General features: G+C 42.6%; 2 long non-coding RNA genes across 3 annotated transcripts in view; one reads left to right on the top strand and one right to left on the bottom strand.

The window, feature by feature from the left end:
- LOC119975170 overlaps window positions 1–15,737 on the top strand; it is a 112,462-nt gene extending 96,725 nt beyond the window's left edge. For both annotated transcript variants that reach the window (XR_005462670.1, XR_005462669.1), the window contains exon 4: window positions 12,867–15,737. This is a non-coding gene — a long non-coding RNA (uncharacterized LOC119975170). The remainder of the gene's footprint in view (window positions 1–12,866) is intronic.
- On the bottom strand, window positions 4,204–12,294 carry LOC119975171. Its single transcript, XR_005462671.1, has 2 exons — window positions 12,047–12,294; window positions 4,204–4,502 (listed from the first exon to the last, which is right to left on the bottom strand). It is a non-coding gene; the product is annotated as an uncharacterized LOC119975171 (long non-coding RNA).
- Window positions 15,738–20,260: the final 4,523 nt, after the last annotated feature.

Below are 20,260 nucleotides of genomic sequence, written 5' to 3'. Positions count from 1 at the left end.
GCAGTAACATCAATTTGTTTGAATTCTGTGAAGGTTCAGAGGGAAGGATGGCTCCAAACAGCATACCATTATTTACAGTGATAGTTGCTTGCAGCTTGTGAATTGCTGCTCATTGCATTCTGGGTTTAAAGTTGGCTGTCAATCTGAGGATTTGTACCAGGCTGGTGTGAATAGATTATTCTAAATCTGTCATTCTGAGCTCTAAAAGGAATGAATGCAGCTGATAACCCAACAGTGCCTACTGTGTGCCTGAACTGATTCAAGACTGAGACTGGTGAAAATGCTGTGAAAGCACATTCAATGTGGATCACTAGGATTATCCTGATCAAAACTGTACTTTCTTGCCAGCAGCACTAGTTTCATTGTATTGTGTCCAACTTTAGTTTCTGGCCCCTCATGGTAACATTTTAAACATACCTTCCCACAGACTCAGACTCCAATTCTTTTTTTAACTTGAAGATGTATTCAGAACATTGAATTTTCCTAACCTCAGCTTTTAGATGCTCCACGAACACTTCAAATTGTCTTGTACCTTTTCCAGTTGGCAACGGGGAACAGCCTGCATCGCTTGACAATGGTGTCTTCCCCAGGACGCCTTTGGCTATTTACTGAATTAATCATGTCATCTACAGCGCTTAAACCTGTAGTTGGCAGGAGTTGTGGCTGGTGCAATGTTACTATTGCAAACATACCTTGCTTGTCCATAACAAGCACAACATTCTCTGCACATTTTGGCATGTTGTAACTTTTTAAAAGTCTCATGTTATTGCACTTGTGGTCAGTATACACAATCAATATTACTTTTGGCATTCCCTAGCCTTCCTTGCTTCACTTTAAGTAACTATTAAAATTGAAACAAAAAGAAAGTGACTATGGCTGTGATGACATTTTCTTTTCCATTTGGGAAAACACAGTGTGACTTGATAACACATTTCCTCCTACTGTTTTTCCTCTAACAGATTTTTTTACATTTAGAGTACCAATTTTTTTTCCCAATTAAGGGGCAATCCACCTAACCGCCACATCTTTGGGTTGTGCGGTGAAACCCAAGCAGACACGGGGAGAATGTGCAAACATGCAGTGACCCGTGGCCGGGAGCTAGCCCGGGTCCTCAGTGCAGTAGGCAGCAGTGCTAACCACTGCGCCACTGTGCCGCCCTCCTCTAACAGAGTTGTTGTGGGATGCACACTGCTCTTTGCTGAATGCTTATTACTATTGACCTTTCACTTTTGACTGTTTCTATGCCCACCATGTTTACTTTATTACCAATTATACCTCAAACTACAGAAACAGACTGAAGCCAGACTTGTGTGACTGTCAATTCAGGCTAAAATTTAAACTTTTCATGCCTCTGGTTGGGGCTGCAGTGATCTATGTTGAATGTACTGCAATGTTGAATTCATTTCAGAATTCAGTCATTTTGTTTGTTTAATCCCAAAACAGCACAGCAGTTGTGAACTGTTTTTGCGTTTATAATATTCACTATAAGTGTTGCTTTTGAAAAGTGATGCTGCACCTCTCACCGCACAATGTCACCTTGAATCCCTGGGACATAATCATCAAAGAGTCCTGTAGGTAATGTGAGAACATGAAAAATGTACGAATTATAAACATATTAAACCACATACTCACTTAATTTATGCCTTGTAACACCCTAATGTCCTGATCCTTACTAGAATGGTATTACGTGGGCTGATTCACAACCCTGAGGGACTTTGAAATATAAGAACTCTTAGGAGCAATGAAAATCCATTAGGAGCAACATATCTGTATTTTTTTATAGATCTCAACACCTATTAACGTTGAAAGAAAGACTTGCATTCATATAGAACCTTTCACAACTTCAGAATATCACATGTGTGACACTTAGCAACACACCTCAAACTCATTCTATTTCCAAATATATTTAATTATCTCTAGACTCTTTGTATTCTGTCTGCCCAAATAGCCTTCCTTGATTTCTTTTTATTTAGAGCACCCAATTCATTTTTTCCAATTAAGGGGCCGATCCACCTACCCTGCGCATCTTTGGGTTGTGGGGGTGAAACCCACGGAAACATGGGGAGAATGTGGAAACTCCATATGGACAGTGACCCAGAGCTGGGATCGAACCTGGGACCTCGGCGCCGTGAGGCTGAAGTGTTAACCACTGCATCACTGTGCTGCCATCGCCTTCCTTGATAACCTATTTTCCAACTGTATTATATTTCAGTCAAAGAAAAGTACCAAGTAACCTTCGTCGATAAATCTAATTTCTTTATCTTTATCGCTTTCCCTTTAACATCTTACCTACATAACTATCGGGGCAGCTTTAATGCATCAATTTACAAAGTATCTAAAAATAAGCTGGGAATAAGAATATTGAAAGAAACAATTAAAGCTGAGAATGATAAGGCAAAAAATGAAGATACTATGTCAGCGAAAAAGAATGATGAATTGAAAAAGTTGAATCCTTTTGGAGCGATTATGCGAACATGATGCTCAAATTGGATTTGCCAAACCCCATTTATTTATGTTAATTTGTTGGATTTTCGACCAATTATATTGATCAAGGTTGTACCGGATTCCCCTTTTCCATCCCATTGTTCTCCTTCCATAATCAACTCTTTAAAACTGATTATTTAGTCATTCAGGAACTCCTCCTTGATTTACTCTTCAACTCTTTAAAATGCTGGTTTTGATAGCGAAGTGAATGAAATAGAACGAAGCATAGATATTTTAAATACTAGCTTTCTAAGCAGTGTACTGGTTAGGGGAGACTGAACAGCTGTTTAATTTGTCACTCAGTATTACAGTTCACAACAGGGAATGCCTATACTGATCAATGGATTATAGAACGTATTTAGGCTATTGGACAACTCAATCTCCAGAACTAACTTAGACAATGGTGAACACATATAATAATCAAGAAAATATACACAGGGATGTGTATGTGTTCTGTTTAATAATCAAATGTGCTGAGTTTGTTTTTTTTCTGGAGTGAGATGTGTCTCAGCCTGTGATCTGCTCTTGAGTTCAAACCCATACACTCAGTTCTGTACCTCCAAGGGAGTCACTTTTCATTCATGTTACGATGTTTGGTTTGCAGCCAGCATCCTTTGATTCAGAATCACAGCTGACCTGCTATTTCATGATGCTCAGAGTATTATATGATCCCATGCAACACTGGGTGGGCCAGTATGGTCAAATGGGAGTAAAGGCATCAAATGCAACTCAGCATATGACTGATGAAACATAATGAGAAATCTGGGTAAAGGGCATGTATTATAGTGCAGAACAACACTGCAATTAACTACACTACGAGATTTGTCTTTACATTGTAACACTGGAGGAACTGGATCTAGGTCTATCTGCTGACTTTCATTGCAGAGGAAATAGCTGGGATTTATTTGTGCACTATTAAGATTTTCTCATTTATTTCTGAGTCCTACAATCCCTACAGAATTGCACCTGCTCATGGTCAATTTCCAGCAGCACCATGGCATTATTTAAATAATGTACATGACAAAATATTATGTTCAACCTGCACTACCAAAACAGATTAACTTGTCTTTTATTTCCTCTTCTGCTTGTGGGCTATTGGTGTGGACAGATTGCTCGCTACACCTGGCTGCATAACAACTGTGATTACGCTTCAAGAGTACTTCTTTGGTTGGAAAGCAGTTAGGGATATTTTGAAGAAATGAAAGATGCCATATAAAAGAAAGTTGTCTTTTCTCTGTGTATCTTGTGTCTCATTACTTTCCCTCATTTGTCTGCTATGTTTCTTCTCTCTCCCACCTCTACCTCCGCCCGCTATTGAAGACAACAGTTTTGTGGACTTGTGAACAAAGCTGGAAAGAAAGTTCCACAAGCATGGTTCACGTGCACCTGGGTCAATGTTATCGTCTGTGGAGGATGAAGAAAGCTCTATAAACAAATATTCTGGATCTTGTGCAGATATTGTTAAGGATTGGGGAAGGACTGTCATCCACGATAGGATGGATTGCGATGGGCTCTGGAAGGAAATGAAATGTGTGGATAGAGTCCAGAGTCAAGTACATTATACCTGGTTCAGTGAAAGAATAGCATGATTGACTCAATGGCACTTTCTCACGTATTTTCCCATTTTTATTTACTGCGCTATGGAGTAAAGGGATGAAAATGCACAGAAGTAGAAAGGTTAGTACGCACGTACAAATGACTAAACAACATTGCAGGAAATAATATTTTAATAAATTTATTCAGAATTTGGGCACATCTGAATTTGATCGTGATACCTATTCAGTGGCCTAGCCATCACTTTGGGTGATAGCACAAAGCTAAGTTTAGATGAGAGGCCATTTGTCCCATCTAGCTCATCCTTCCGTATAAATCCACAATCATTCGTCACACCATCGCTTGCGATTTTCTGCACCATTGTCTTAACTGGGTTAATTCATGTATTGATCACTCTGTATGGAAAAATGTTTTGTAACATGGTCCCTTAAGTTGCATCTATTCCATTGTGACGTTTTCTGCAGCTGTAAATTAAAAGAGTGCTTTTGATTATTTGTTTTACTTTGCTCGGTCTATGCACTTTGTGAGTTTCCCTCTCTGCTTTTACTTAACTCGATAAACAAAAATGAAGGATTAAGGTCTACATTGAAGAGACAAGAAATGTAGTGATTAGGTGTTGACAAAATTTGATCCTAATACTTACAGTGGATATGTGAAATGGAAGAAGACAAGAGTTTTTAATTCATTTGTGTGATGTGGGACTCACTGGCAAGGCTAGCATATATTGTCCAATACTAAATTCCCCTTGAGAAGTTGATGGTGAGCTGCCTTCTTCAATCACTGTTGTTCACATGCTGTGTTGGTTCAGTGAGAATGCTGTTAGTCAGGAGTTCCAGGATTTTTATCCAGTGACGGTGAAGGAATGGCAATATAGTCCTGGTGAGGCGGGATGGTGTATAATTCTGGTTTGGGAAGATGCTGCCAAAGGACCTTTGGCCTCCACTTTACTGTCACAATTAAGAGCCAGCCACATTGCTGTGGGTCTGGATTTACATGTAATCCAGACTAGGTAAGGATGGCAGATTTCCTTCCCTGAAGGGCAAATGTGAACCTGTTGGGGTTTCAATGGCAATCTTGTAGGTTCACAATCATCGTTACTGAGATTGAGATTTTAAAATCTGAGATATATTAATGAGTTGAATTTAAATTCACCCAGCTGCCCTTGTGTGATGTGAACTCATGGCTCTGGGGCATTACTCCCAGGTCTGTGGATTGGTAGCCCAAAGTTGAGAAAGAATGAGTTACAGGAGTACATTGTGCGCTGATGTTCAATTTCAACATAGTGTGGAGAAGACAAATACGTATGGTGGTATTCTGTAGACTTGAAGTAGGCAAAATCCATGAGGAACAGACATTTTCAGAGATGTCTTCAAATCGAAGTTCAACACAAGGGGCTTCAGAATGCATTAAAAGTCTGCCTGGAGGGAAGGGCAGCATGGTGGCACAGTGGGTTAGCCCTGTTGCCTCACGGCGCCGAGGTCCCAGGTTCGATTCCAGCTCTGGGTCACTTTCCGTGTGGAGTTTGCACATTCTTCCCGTGTTTGCGTGGGTTTCGCCCCCACAACCCAAAGATGTGCAGGCTAGGTGGATTGGCCACGCTAAATGGCCCCTTAATTGGAAAAATGAATTGGGTACTCTAAATTTATTTTTTAAAAGTCTGCCCGGAGGGCAGCATGGGTTAGCATTGCTGTCTCACAGCACCGAGTTCCCAGGTTCGATCCCAGGTCTGGGTCACTGTCCGTGTGGAGTTTGCATATTCTCCCCGCGTTTGCGCTGTGGAACTCCCAGGGTAGCTCCAGGCTTTCACAGGTCGTCAGATATCCGCCTATTGGTGCTCAAGTTAGAGCTGCAGACTTTGATCCTTTGTAACTTCTAAAAAATTGAGTTCCGCTCACAAGCTCCGGTGTCAAGTCTGAACCAAATTTGAATGCATATATTCTTTATCTATCAACTCTGATTAAATCAAAGTGTTCGGTTTAAAAACTTTAAAATTGTGTAAAAAAGCATCAAATGGTTCCACTCGATATTCTGAAACTATAGCCACCGAAGTACGGAAATATCTTGATGCAGATTCAAACTCAATATTGATACAAAAATAAGTTTTAGCTTTGTCACCAAGCACAAAATGTAGGGGTAATGCCGGGTAAATGGAGCAAGGTTGAATTGGTGAAGAACGTGCAAAATCTAAGCCAATTTAGCATATTTGTCCCAGCCACCCTTGCGGGCATCCTGCTTTTGCTCCTGTAAGAGTGAGCAATGTCTGGGGAGTTGATTTGTTCCTGTTTGAGGAGGTTAGCTACGGTTGGAGCAGATGGTGGGGGGATTTGCAATGTTCAGGGCGGCGAGAGGTGTTTTGCAGATTAAGGGCGTGTTTCTCACAGGAGTTGGGCGCCTTTGTTCTACAGTGAAGTTTTCCTCAATTTACTTCAATGCGATCGAGGTAATAGGCTGGGGAACAAATCTCTTTCTGTACCTGATGGACGGGCCTTGAACGCAGTTTGGACATTGATGATTCAAATCCTGCACTGCGAGCTTTGCATTTCAAAAGGAAAGGACAGTTTTGAGGCTGGAATTTCCTCTTTTAAATCTTACTTCTGCTTGTTATTGATTTTATTGGACCAAAATGGAGAAGATTGAAGAGCGTTTGATAACGTTTGAGCTTTCAATTAAACCAGGTTATAAATAGTGGCTGTCAGCTGCTGTTTGTGCGGTCCATTAGAATGTGTCTTGACATTTGTCTTTGTGGGAGAGCCTTTCACAGTTGCCGTGCGATTGTTAGACCAGCATTTGCGTCTGGCAACATCAGGAACAAATCAGACTTTCAATCTGTCTTTTGAGAGAAAGTGTGATATTTCCGCTCTGCGTTCTTGTACGAAACATCACAGTACAAATTCTCTGCAATAATGGTTTTTACCTCCACAGCAATGATTGCCCCAAGAGATAATTCCATAGTGAATTACCTCTTTGAGATGTTTCCACAACAGAATCCTATCTGCTCTTATCCCACTCCACCCCCCCCCCCCCCCCCCCCCCCCCCCTAGTCCTTGTTTTGTGTTTAAATTGTGTGTGTATAGAGTGTGCTGGAAAGGCCTATCTTAATACTGTTGCAGGATTTTTGGACAAGTCCTACAATCAGAAGACCCAGGTTGGAACCAGCAACTTGAGGTTTATGTAAATTAACATGAGACGGTGTTACACTTTATGTCATCTGCCCCTCTCCCCCACCCTTCCCCGCCATTCTTACTATGCACCTCTGTGAGGCACAAATATAGAAAGCTTGAACTCTTCGGATAAAATGTATTTTAGTGGATATTTGCTTCAGATTGTATCGAATTAGCAGCACTGATTTACATTGGAGATCTGATATCAAAACACAAATTGCTGGTTTCGAGTCCAATATGACTCAAGCTATTGAAACTGCTTGAGAGGGTGCCATGCTACTTACAATTTACAAATCGAACTCGGATTTTGTGAATTGAAAGACACAACCCATCCTTTTAAAAACAATCTTTCCTGGGAGGTGGATGGCATTGCCAAGCTGACATTTGATGCCAGTTCCTTGTTGTCGTTAAGAAGGAACTTTCCTTTTTTGATGATTTGTGTGAAGACGTTGTTCCCACAATGCTGTTTTCCCAATATTGTGACCCAGTGACGATGTGACTAGTCCACTTGCCTGGATGAGTACAACTTCAATACTCAAGAAGCTCAACATCATCCAGGACAAAGCAGCTGCTTGATTGCTACCCCAGCCACCATCTTAAACATTCACTCCCTCCATCACCGGCAGAAGTGTGTACCATCTACAAGATGCACTGCATCAACTCAATCATAGAATTTACAGTACAGAAGGAGGCCAGTCGGCCCATCGAGTCTGCACCAGCCCTTATGAAGAGTACCCCACTGAAGCCCACGTATCTACCATATCCCCATAACCCAGTAAACCTCATCTTAACATTTTTTGGACACTAAGGGCAATTTAGCATGGCAAATCCACCTAACCCGCACATCTTTGGACTGTGCGAAGAAACCTGAGCACCCGGAGGAAACCCATGCAGACACGGGGAGAACATGCAGACTCCGCACAGACAGTGACCCAAGCCAGGAATCGAACCTGGGACCCTGGAGCTGTGAAGCAACTGTGCTAACCACTATGCTACCGTGTTGCCCAAACTCACCAAGGTTCCTTCCATAACACCTTCCAAACCCATGACCTCTGCCATCCAGAAGGACAAGGGCTTCAGGCACGTGGGAACATGACCACCTGCAAGTTCCTCTCTCCGTCACTCACGATCCTAACTCGGACATATATTGCCGTTCCTTCACTCTTGCTGGGTCAAAATCCTGGAATTCCCGCCCTAACAGCACAGTGGGAGTACCTACACCACATGGACTTCAGCAGTTCAAGAAGGCAGCTCAGTACAACCTACCCAAGGGCAACTGATGGTGGACTGTTAATGCTGGTCTAGCCAGCGACGTCCACATTCCATAAATGATTGTTTTAAAATCATAACGTTGTGTCCATGCACCTGTTGCCTTTGTCTCTCCGTTGGTGAAGGTTGAGAGTTTGGAAGTTGCTGTCAGTGGTGAAGCTACAGTACAGGGAGCCTACCAGGCTCCGTGGCTGTGAATGAAAACACAATCCAAAGATGTGCAGGTTGGGTGGATTGGCTATGCTACATTGCCCTTAGTGTCCAAAAATGTTAGGTGGGGTTCCGGGGATGGGGTGGAGGTGTGGTCTTGGATAGAGTGCTCTTTCCAAGGGCTGATGCAGACTCGATGGGCTGAGTGGCCTCCTTCTGCACTGTAAATTCTATGATTCTATGAAAAACGAGTACCAAACACTCACATTGACTTATGAATATTTCTCTACAGTCTCTTGGTGATGACACAATACTATCACTGATGTCATAATAGAGTCGTTATGACATTATAAAAATGCATCAGCTCCTTCAATATATTTCCATATAATTAAAACGAACATATAAATTAATGTAGTAGTAATTTTCGAATATATTTGAGTATGGAATCAGAATATGTAATAAAAAATAATGGTAAATAGAGGAAGACAGAGCAACAGTGGGCGATACAGTTTACTCAGTATATGAGATGCCTTTGCTTCACCGTGTAAAGTGCGAATCGCCAAATATTAGCTTTCTGTAACCGAGTTTCAGTGACGGTTATTACATCCGGCGAGACCTTAATTGCATCATATGAGCTAGCCTTATTCTGAAAGAAAAAGAGAATGGAAAAGCTCTGGTCCTGGCTTGCTGAATCTTGAAAATCCTTTTACATTAGGAGAGAGTATGCAATTCTGAGATCTGTCCTCAAAGTCAAACATTGCTCTTCTAACTGGAATATCGGGATAGGTGGATGATATATGGAAAATAAACAAGACATACACTGAACAGCGTCTCAAATGTCATGTTCACTGAAAGAAAAGCCAACCATTGGACGTCAGTTCCTGGCTAGGGCAGTGCGTTGCACCAATAGGATGGTAGGTCAGGGAGGAGTATCACTTGTGTTAAGCACAAGTGTGGACATTGTACATGTCACGACACTGGTTGGTCACATTAGGATTGATGGCTTTCGGAAAAGTCAATTTATTGTCGTTGAAAATCTTAACATGATTTTAAGGTTATGAGGAATTCCGCTTCAGAACAGGTCCTCAACAACAGAAATTGTACTTTGTACTCATGATGTGGAGATGACGGCGTTGGACTGGGGTGGGCACAGTAAGAAGTCTTACAACACCAGGTTAAACGATTGACTCACCTGAGGAAGGAGCTACGCTCCGAAAGCTAGTGATCCCAAAAAAACATGTTGGACTTTAACCTGGTGTTGTAAGACTTCTTACTTTGTACTTATTGTAGCTAACGATTTGAAGGCTTTCCGGGGAGGGGCGGGGGCAGGGGCAACATACATGCAATCAGACACGGCGGGGGGCGGGGGAGTGTCAAACAGTTAGGTTTTGAGAAATATGGCAAGAGGGTGAAGTTTAAGAGGAGATTTCTAGAGAGCGGAATGAGCTCCATAGCGTAATGTGTCCAGAGGCTTCAATGGGAAATTTAAACTTGCACCAGGAAACGGAAAGGGGAGGCTATTGGGATAGTCATAGCATGCGTTCATGGCGCAAATCGGAAGCCCCAAATGCGCTAATTTGCAAAATTAAATCATAATAACACGTATCCCCCCACTTGAAATCTGAGTGTCCTTCAGTGTGTGTCCTCTGTGTGCATTGTTGCAAAGTATTCACACAATGAAAAGGTTCATTGATAAGATTGTGGTGAATGATGCAGCAGGTTACATGCTGGACTAGGGGATAAAGACCTCATTAAAGCACAAGGCTAGATCTTTAATTAGCTCACAACTCCCTATGCAAGCATAAATCCTAGTGGACAGTTACCATTTATTGGCTGTAGTCAGTCAATCTGTTCAATGAAAATCAAACTTCATTTGCATCAACGGGAGAACTCTCTTTCCGACCGATTGTTTGCCTCATTCGCAGTACATTTAAAAAAAACTAAGCCAGTGGTGTGTGTAAAATGTCCAAGTCAACTCGTGTAGAGAGTTGAAAGAAATCTACAAATTCCTGCTCCTCTTACCCCGAATGTATGCAGCGCAGGGGCACTCAACTGGTGAACATTTTCATATCGTTGCAAGGAAGAGCGGCCCATGTGAAGTGATATTGGCAGGAGGATAATGTAGCACTCAGCAGGTAACCAGATCAGACAGATCCATATACTTGTTGTTTTGTATTGATGAAATTGATCTGAAGTTAATCGGAAACTAGAACAAAGTTTGAAGACACAAATTAAAGTAGATTACGAGTGCGCCTTTCCAGCTCTATTCTTACGGATGTTTCCACTCTCAAAATGAAACACTTTAATTGTTCTAACCCTTTATATGAATATGTTGAACAGGTTAAAGCCAAACACTGATCTCCGGGCTGCTCACTTAGTGTTCACTGCGTTTAATCCGACCATTTAAACCACAGTGGGGATCATTTGATTTCCTGGGAAGATCCTCTGTAAAATCCAACCACAAAATTGCTAACCAGCTGATTGATTGGGGAGGAATTCGAAGTCTTGGCTTCAAGTGAGATTTAAGAAAGAGGGAAGGTTCACACCTGGGGAAGTGGACCAAATCAGTTTGCCCAGCACCTATCCAATCTGCTACACTGAAGATTGAAACTTGCATTCAAATTGAACGGAACCCTGGACCATCAGAATGATTTGCGCTATGATTGTCACAGTTCAATGGGCCATGTTCGTGTGATCGTGGCAGCGAAAGATGCTACTCTGGAAAGCGTGTACAATTTACAAGATACAGAGATTCAGAAAGAGAGTGAGAGATCGTTTGGAATTTGAGTATCTCCCTGTGGGGGGTTTGTGTCTGTCACATCCCATTTCAATAGTTCGTTTGTAGTATTTATTGATGCCGGGTTTAGCTTGTTTTGCTAATTGTGCTCCTTGCTGGAAAGCAACTGACTCCGTTTAACCTGCAGCGCGGAATGCACTTTATGTGGCAAAGTGGCGTTTCTGAAGACTGGCTTTATAGCATTATTTATGAAAGGTTCAGAATTTATCATCTGGATTTTATTTTGTGTGAAATATGTGGCATATTATCGGAATTAATAAATTTAAATTAAATTGGAAGAGCTTGCAAAAATGGATTCCGATTCATGAAATACTGGAAAACTAGGCACTGTGAGTGCGAGGAGGCGGGGTTAAAGAGATTTATAATCTATACCGGCATTTCGCTGCAAGAATGAACACATCTCACCACATTCTCATGTATTTCGTTGGTTTAGCATATTTGTCAATTTTTATCTCTCAAGATGCAACGGTTTCCGTCTCAAGTCTGGCAAAAAAATTTAAATTCCATCTACAGCTCTTCCTAAATAAGCGTCCCTTTCTTAATGATAGTCCAGCTAGGAGACATGATATTTTCCCTCGCGACCCTCTCAAACCCTTCAGAATAAAACAAAAACGGAGTTTAATCACCTTACCTCAGTAAAATCAGCCCTCGTTCCAATATCTCAAATCTCTCCTCACACCAACACTGACACTCACACCTCCTCCCTGACACCATCCTGTTGAAACAATACTAGATGTTTACTATCTCTGGCTTACTCACACTTCCAACTTCTTCCATCGGGCTTGAGATACAGAAGTCTGAGAACATGCACGAACAGACTCAAAAACAGCTTCTTTCCCGCTGTTACCAGACTCCTAAATGACCCTCTTATGGACTGGCCTCATTAACACTACACCCTGTATGCTTCATCCGATGCCGGTGCTTATGTAGTTACATTGTATACCTTGTGTTTCCCTATTATGTATTTTCTTTTCTTCCCTTTTCTTCCCATGTACTTAATGATCTGTTGAGCTGCTCGCAGAAAAATACTTTTCACTGTACTTCGGTACACGTGACAATAAACAAATCCAATCCAATCCATGTCATTTCTGCATTTGGCACCAGGTACTCGACGCAAAAAAAACCAAGCGCAAAAACAATGGATAGAATGTATTCTTATACTGTACGTCCCTATTTATAAAATCGTAGACTAATTGTGCTGGTATTTTTGTGACTGTCCAATAAGGTTACCTCAAAAATAGAGCGGACATAATGCCCTGTGTCTGTTCTGTAAAATGCCATAAAATGATCTTTGAAATTATAATATTGTCGTGAAGTTGCCCTAACCTTTTGTGTATAGATTCTAAACATAGTATGTTGTGCCCGTGACGTTAACCCACATTTCACTTGGCCACTTTTACAGAGAAAACCAAACTACCCAAGTTCATAAGCTATCACATTTTATTTTACAGGTTTCCCGAAGAGCTATCCTTACCAAAGGTGAATTGGGTCATGGTGCCATACTACACAGGAAACAGAATGAGGTGGAACACGTAATGATTACAAGTACATTGCAAGAAGGTTAAAGACCTAGAGGAAGTTGGGATGTACTGCTGGTCTTTGCATCTTGGACGACTGCCCATAGGCGAGGGTATTCCTTCCAGATTTATAGCACTGATATTTGTTCAAAATGTTCATAGTGGACATCTGGTGGACATCTGACTAATGAACAAACGCTTCACGATGGGAAAGAGCCTTGCCTTTCGGCCCGTGTGTATTTTACTGTAACCGAATCTACAAGCTGCCCCCCCCCCCCCCCAACTGCATAGATCTCTGTTATTCCTCTCCCCGATTAGCATCAGGACCACTGAGGTCCATTTCGTAGACACTCAGTCAAAGATTTGTGTGCATGGCAGAGCTTGCTATAGAAGCGGCTGGGTCAATAAGTACATCACAACTCAATATCACGCAGGCAAAAGGAGGCGTCATCACGACAGAAACGGAAAGTAAGAGGCAAATATTCGCAAGAGCTCAGCGAGGTCACGTTGCCTTATGTGGAGGAGGCGGCTTGGTTTGTTTTCGAACCCACGTATGTTTATGTGGTGGGAACACAATTCAGCAGTCTGCTAAAATTCCTATATGAATTTGAATCGTTATCAATTTTTACATGTTTTTGCAAACGTTTTACAATTTATTGGACAGAGAAGAAAACGAGTCACTCACCGGCTGTAAATCTATCTGTGGACATTTTGGAAATTGTGTTTTGCAGGCTCTGCGTTTATATATTTTTTGTACACTTTCTGTATTCTGCAGTGCTGCTCCTTGCTGATTTGCACGCAACTAGTCCAATGGCTCTCCCTTCATGTGTAATGATTTCGTGTTGGGGACAATTGGCTATTCCAGTGTAAAGTGCCTTTGGCGTTGCATCGGATATGTAAAGTGTTAATTCCCCCTTCCAACAGTTGTCCATCCCCCCCCCCCCCCCCATTCTACACCAACCTATTTGCAATTTCTTAACTGGAAAATCTGCTCCTCACCTGCACAATGGGGCAGCTTTTAAAAACTATTTAAAAACAAAACCGACCTTGATAAATTTCAGACCTTGATCATAAAGTTTGATGAAAATGTGTGTATCACAACGGTATGTTAAATCAGTGCCAATACAACACTTGCGAGTGACCCAATTTGAAATAACTTTTAAAAGAAATATGCAGCATTTTCGAGTTATGCGAATGAACAGCAAAGTGTAGATTTGGTGACAAACTTAAAAATAAATCAAAGTTTTCTCCAAAACATACCTAGTATTTTCTTACACCGAATCAATCCAGCTTAATTTTGGAACCTTTATGAAGGTTTGCGTTCACTCAATTGCTGAAACTCAATTGCGGTAAACTCGCCCTGGGGGCGTGGTTGGATTTGTCGGTGGGACCAGATCAAGCACAATATTTTTAAAACTGACGGAAAAGATGGACAGAAATTCGAGTTGCGTTTAAAATTCCAGTATTTCCCCCTGCCATTTTACACTGATAATAATACACTGCTAACCGAGTGGAAAGCCCAAGTTCAAGTGTGAACAGGCTGTGATTCACTTGGGGTCAATGCGCAGTGGGCAAGAGGAGGAACACAGGTGGTTTCCTCCCCACCCCGTCCTCAAGGTTAGAGTGCAGAGGTCATGGCTTCCGCGAATCTCAAAGAGTGTGAGCACATATATCAAAAAAGAGAAAATATTTACATGTATGCAGAACATAATCTGCACACTTATTGATCGAATGTCTCCACTGAGTATGAGATGCAACTTGTTCAGCGCCACTCCTGATGCTCTGACTGAACTTAACTGTGAAGGAATGAATCAAACCTGGCATCCCTCTGCATCTGTATGCCTGGCAAACATTGGGAAAAAACTAATGTTGAGGTTTCCAACGGAACAGATTTAAATTGAAATTATACACAGATTTTCCATTCCCATTCCTCTTCCAAAAAAAAGTTAATTCTGTGCCTATTAAAAATCTTCAACAGAACTATAGAAGAAACAGACCGTCATTCTATTCTCTAGAAATCGAATATCAATAACAAAGTATAGGCCACCAGGTGAATACTGAAAATGACAGTGTAACATGTACACCAATCATAGGATTATAGAATTTACAGTGCAGAAGGAGCATTCGGTCCATCGAGTCTGCACCGGTCCTTAGAAGGAGCACCCCACCCAAGCCCATACCTTCACCCAACCCCGTAACCCCACCCAACCATTTTTGGACATTAAGGGCAACAGATTATCTTTTTTTAAACCCGGAAATAGATTAATTGTTCCTCGGTTTATGGTTTCATGTTACACCTTCTCATCCATAATCTAAATGAATGGAAGCGCAATGTCAGAGGAGCTAATGGCCTACTCCTCCTATGTCGCTATGTTACCTCTTGAATGGCGTAATTAACAGTACAGTGTATGAACCAATATCTGGAAACAACTATGTCGAAATATCCTGAAGGTTCTCCAGTGACGCAGGATATTATACTATCAGCATCTTTTGTGACTGCTTTCTACCTGAGATACATCAAGGACATTTGGCGCTTTGGTTTGGGACAGTTCGAAATTTCAAACCAATTCAGGGGCCGGGGATCTGTAAATCCCATTATTACAATCTGATGCTGTTAAACCCAATTGTTTGGATTAAACGCTCCATTGGGAGTAAACCCGAGTACAGGTGGGTGTACCCATCTGTGGACCACACCTTCCACGAATTTCTCCATTGGTCAGATGGAGGAACTTTGCTGATTTAAAAAATAAAATCCTTTTGAGATTTTCTACAATAAGTCTCCAATAAATTCTCATTTCTGATTAACTTACTGGTTTCACCTCGCTGTAATTTCTGGACACTGTTTAATGAATGTTTACTTCAGAAATAAACACTCTCGTCAGATATCGGCTTGCATGAGGGGAATGCACGAGGTTGACCTTCCATCAGCCACATTGGCTGTTAAGAAACCCGCTTGCAATTAGTGTCGAATAGTTAATTGACTGGTCAATATCGGTCAGCGAAAGGGCGGAGCGGCTCACTGGGAAATTCGCATCTTCCACAATTGTGTAGAAAATACAACCGGAAATATGAACGTTTAATATTCTGTTGAGTCAAGGAAGGGTTTCAACTGTCTTAACTTCTCACATATTCCTTTAGATTTTTTATGGTTTTGTTCAATTCGATTATTTCAATATCAAAACAAATTGCAGTTATAAATATATAATTCATGCTCTTCCACACAACTGCTCCCAGCTTGGCCGAAGACTGATTGAACATCAAAACGAGTCACTGCTCACTCCTATCATTATTTCATTAATATATTGTAATAACAATGGTCAATTACAGTTGTTTAGTTGGGGTGGGGGGGGGGGGGGGGGTGGGGGGGGGGGGTGGGGGTATGGCTGTTGAGGGGTGGGGGGGGGGGGGGTTGATATTCGCTTACAATTGGCCACTGCACTGGCGGTGATCCATCAGACGATGTCCAGTTACAACCATTTATACAACCTCGCTAGAACATGTGTGATGATTGCACCTTATAGCCAGGTACTCAAACCAATGTTCATGGGACATACATTTCCATTCAGGGTGTCTTGCCTTTACCTTTATTAAATTTCCCAAGCTCATATAGATATTGAAGAAATTATCTAGAAAATTGAGTTATTTTATTTGGTTTGTGACGATTCCTTCGTTCATGTTAAAACAATATGATGAGCTTTGGGATTTGATACTTTGTCCTATAAACGAATAGATTACTGCAGCGCCACATATGCTTCTCAAAGACAGGAGACGCTTTATTGGAGAGGCTCAGCCATTTCGGATTAGGGATGTTGCTGGTCGATTGCTCAGCAAAGTGATATGTTTGGGTGGGGTGGTGTGGGGGAGGGGGGACGGTTCATTTAGTCCAGTGGGACACTCAGCAAGGTGGATTAACTTATTTTGTCTTTAATAATTTTCCTGATCAGGAAGCTCGTCCATTCACCCTATCCACTGTCATTGGTCCCGGACTAGTATACTGTGCACAAAACGCAGCAACTCATGTACACATGAAGAACTTGTCATATGAGGAGCACTTGAAGGTGGTGGGTGGTGAATCTTTGGAACTCTTTGCCGCAGAAGGCCGTGGAGGCCAAATCATTGAGTGTCTTTAAGACAGAGATAGATAGATTCTTGACTAATAAGGGGATCAGGGGTTATGGAGAGATGGGCAGGTGAATGGGGATGTGAAACAGATCAGCCATGATCGAATGGCGGAACAGACTCGATGAGCTGAATGGTCTAATTCTGCTCCTATGTCTAATGGTTTCAGAACACAGAACAACTCATGGACACCCAAGGCCAGGCTACCCCGTACAACATAGAACTGTCCTCCAATGCCGAGCCCACCCTGTGCAACCCCCCGCCCAACAGAATATGTCTGACCATATTTCCAGTTCTCTCCAGCTTTGACAAAGAATCACCCTGACTTGAAACATTAGCTCCCTTCTCTCTCTAAAGATGCTGTCAGACCTGCTGAGATTGTTCCGTATTTTCTGTTTATGTGCCATATACCAGAATCCACAGTAATTTGCTTTTTATCTTCCTGTGCAATTTAGAACTGTCCTTCGACAGCTAGCCCACCATGTTCAATATGGAACTCTCCTTGGACAGTTAGCCATCTTGTGCAATATAGAACTGTCCTCAGACACCTAGCTCACCCTACAACATAGAACTGTACTTGGGACAGCTAGCCCACCCTGTACAACATAGAACAGTCCTTGGACAACTAGCCCACCGTGTACAACATGGAACAGTCCTTGGACAACTAGCCCACCCTGTACAACATAGAACTGTCCTCAGGCACTTAGCTCACCCTGTACAACATCGAACTGTCCTCAGACACCTAGCCCACCCTGTACAACATAGAACAGTCCTTGGACAACTAGCCCACCCTGTACAACATAGAACAGTCCTTGGACAACTAGCCCACCCTGTACAACATAGAACAGTCCTTGGACAACTAGCCCACCCTGTACAACATAGAACTGTCCTCAGGCACTTAGCTCACCCTGTACAACATCGAACTGTCCTCAGACACCTAGACCACCCTGTACAACATAGAACAGTCCTTGGACAACTATCCCACCCTGTACAACATCGAACTGTCCTCAGACACCTAGCCCACCCTGTACAACATAGAACAGTCCTTGGACAACTAGCCCACCCTGTACAACATAGAACTGTCCTCAGGCACTTAGCTCACCCTGTACAACATCGAACTATCCTCAGGCACCGAGCCAACCCTGTACAATACAGAACTGCCCCTGGAGAACTAGTACACCCTGTACAACATAGAACAGTCCTTGCACAACTAGCCCACCCTGTACATCATAGAACAGTCCTCAGGCACTTAGCCCACCCTGTACAACATAGAACTGTCCTTGAACCTTAGCCCATCCTGCACAGCTTTGAACTGTACTTGGACACAGAATCCACCTGTCCAACATAGCTCAGTTGGCTGGACAGTTGGTTCATGATGCAGAGTGAGACCAAAAACGTGGGTTAAATTCCCGTACGAGGTTATGCCTGAAGGCCTGCCTTCTCAACCATGCCTCTCGCCTGAAGTATGTTGATCCTCAGTTAAATCATCACATTCAGCTCTCCCCCTCAAAATGGAAAGCAGCCTATTGTCATTTGGGACTATGGCGACATTACTTGCTTTACAAAATAGAATTGTCCTTGAACACCTAACACTGTCTGTACAACATAAAAATGTTCTTGGCCACTGAACCCACCTTGTCCCACATAGAACTGTCCTTGGACACGTAACCAACCTGTACAACATAGAACTGTCCTTAAACACCAAGCCCCACCTTGTACAACATAGAACTGTCCTTGGACACCGAGCCTACGTATACAACATGCAACTGTCCATGAGCACCAAACCCACCTGTACAACATGCAACTGTCCTTGGACACCTAACCCACCTGTACAACATGCAACTGTCCTTGGACACCTAACCCACCTGTACAACATGCAACTGTCCTTGGACACCTAACCCACCTGCACAACATAGAACTGTCCTTGGACACCTAACGCATCCTGTACATCATAGAACTGTCGTTGGACACCTAACCCACCTGTACAACATGCAACTGTCCTTGGACACCTAACCCACCTGTACAACATGCAACTGTCCTTGGACACCTAACCCATCCTGTACAACATGCAACTGTCCTTGGACACCTAACCCACCTGCACAACATAGAACTGTCCTTGGACACATAACCCACCTGTACAACATAGAACTGTCCTTGGACACCTAACCCATCCTGTACAACATAGAACTGTCCTTGGACACCTAACCCACCTGTACAACATAGAACTGTCCTTGGACACCTAACCCACCTGTACAACATAGAACTGTCCTTGGACACCTAACCTACCTGTACAACATGCAACTGTCCTTGGACACCTAACCCATCCTGTACAACATGCAACTGTCCTTGGACACCTAACCCACCTGTACAACATGCAACTGTCCTTGGACACCTAACCCACCTGTACAACATAGAACTGTCCTTGGACACCCAACCCATCCTGTACAACATAAAACTGTCCTTGGACACCTAACCCACCTGTACAACATGCAACTGTCCTTGGACACCTAACCGACCTGTACAATATAGGACTGTCCTTGGACACCTAACCCACCTGTACAACATGGAACTGTCCTTGGACACCGACCCCACCTGTACAACATAGAACTGTCCGTGGACACCGGCCCACCTGTACAACGTAGACTGCCCTTGGACACATAGCCCACCCTGCACAATGTAGAACTTCCCTTGGACAACTAGCCCACCCTGTACGAGGAGGAACTGTCCTTGGACACCTTTTTGTTCAGCATGAAAACAGGCCATTTGGTCCAACTTGTCCATGCCACCCAGTTTTTACCACTAAGCTAGTCCCAATTGCCCGCATTTGGCCCATAACCCTCTATACCCACCTTTCCCATATAACTGTCTAAATGCTTTTTAAAACACCAAAATTGTACCCGCCTCTACTACTGCCTCTGGCAACTCATTCCAGACACTCACCACTTTCTGTTTGAAACAATTGCCGCTCGGGACCATTTTGTATCTCTCCCCTCTTACCTGAAACCAATGCCCTCTAGTTTTAGACTCCCCTCCTTTGGGAAAATATGTTGACTACCTTATCTATGTCCTTCATTATTTTATAGACCTCTATAAGTTCACCCCTAAGCCTCCTGCGCTCCAGGGGAAAATATCCCAGTCTATCCAGTCTCTCCTTATAACTCAAACCATGAAGTCCCAGTAGCATCTAAGTGAACCATCTCTGCACTCTT

Source organism: Scyliorhinus canicula, chromosome 12 (assembly GCF_902713615.1).
Source record: "Scyliorhinus canicula chromosome 12, sScyCan1.1, whole genome shotgun sequence".
Lineage (NCBI taxonomy): Eukaryota > Metazoa > Chordata > Chondrichthyes > Carcharhiniformes > Scyliorhinidae > Scyliorhinus > Scyliorhinus canicula.
Note: the sequence above shows the minus strand (reverse complement) of the source record. Positions and strands in the feature narration are given on the sequence as shown.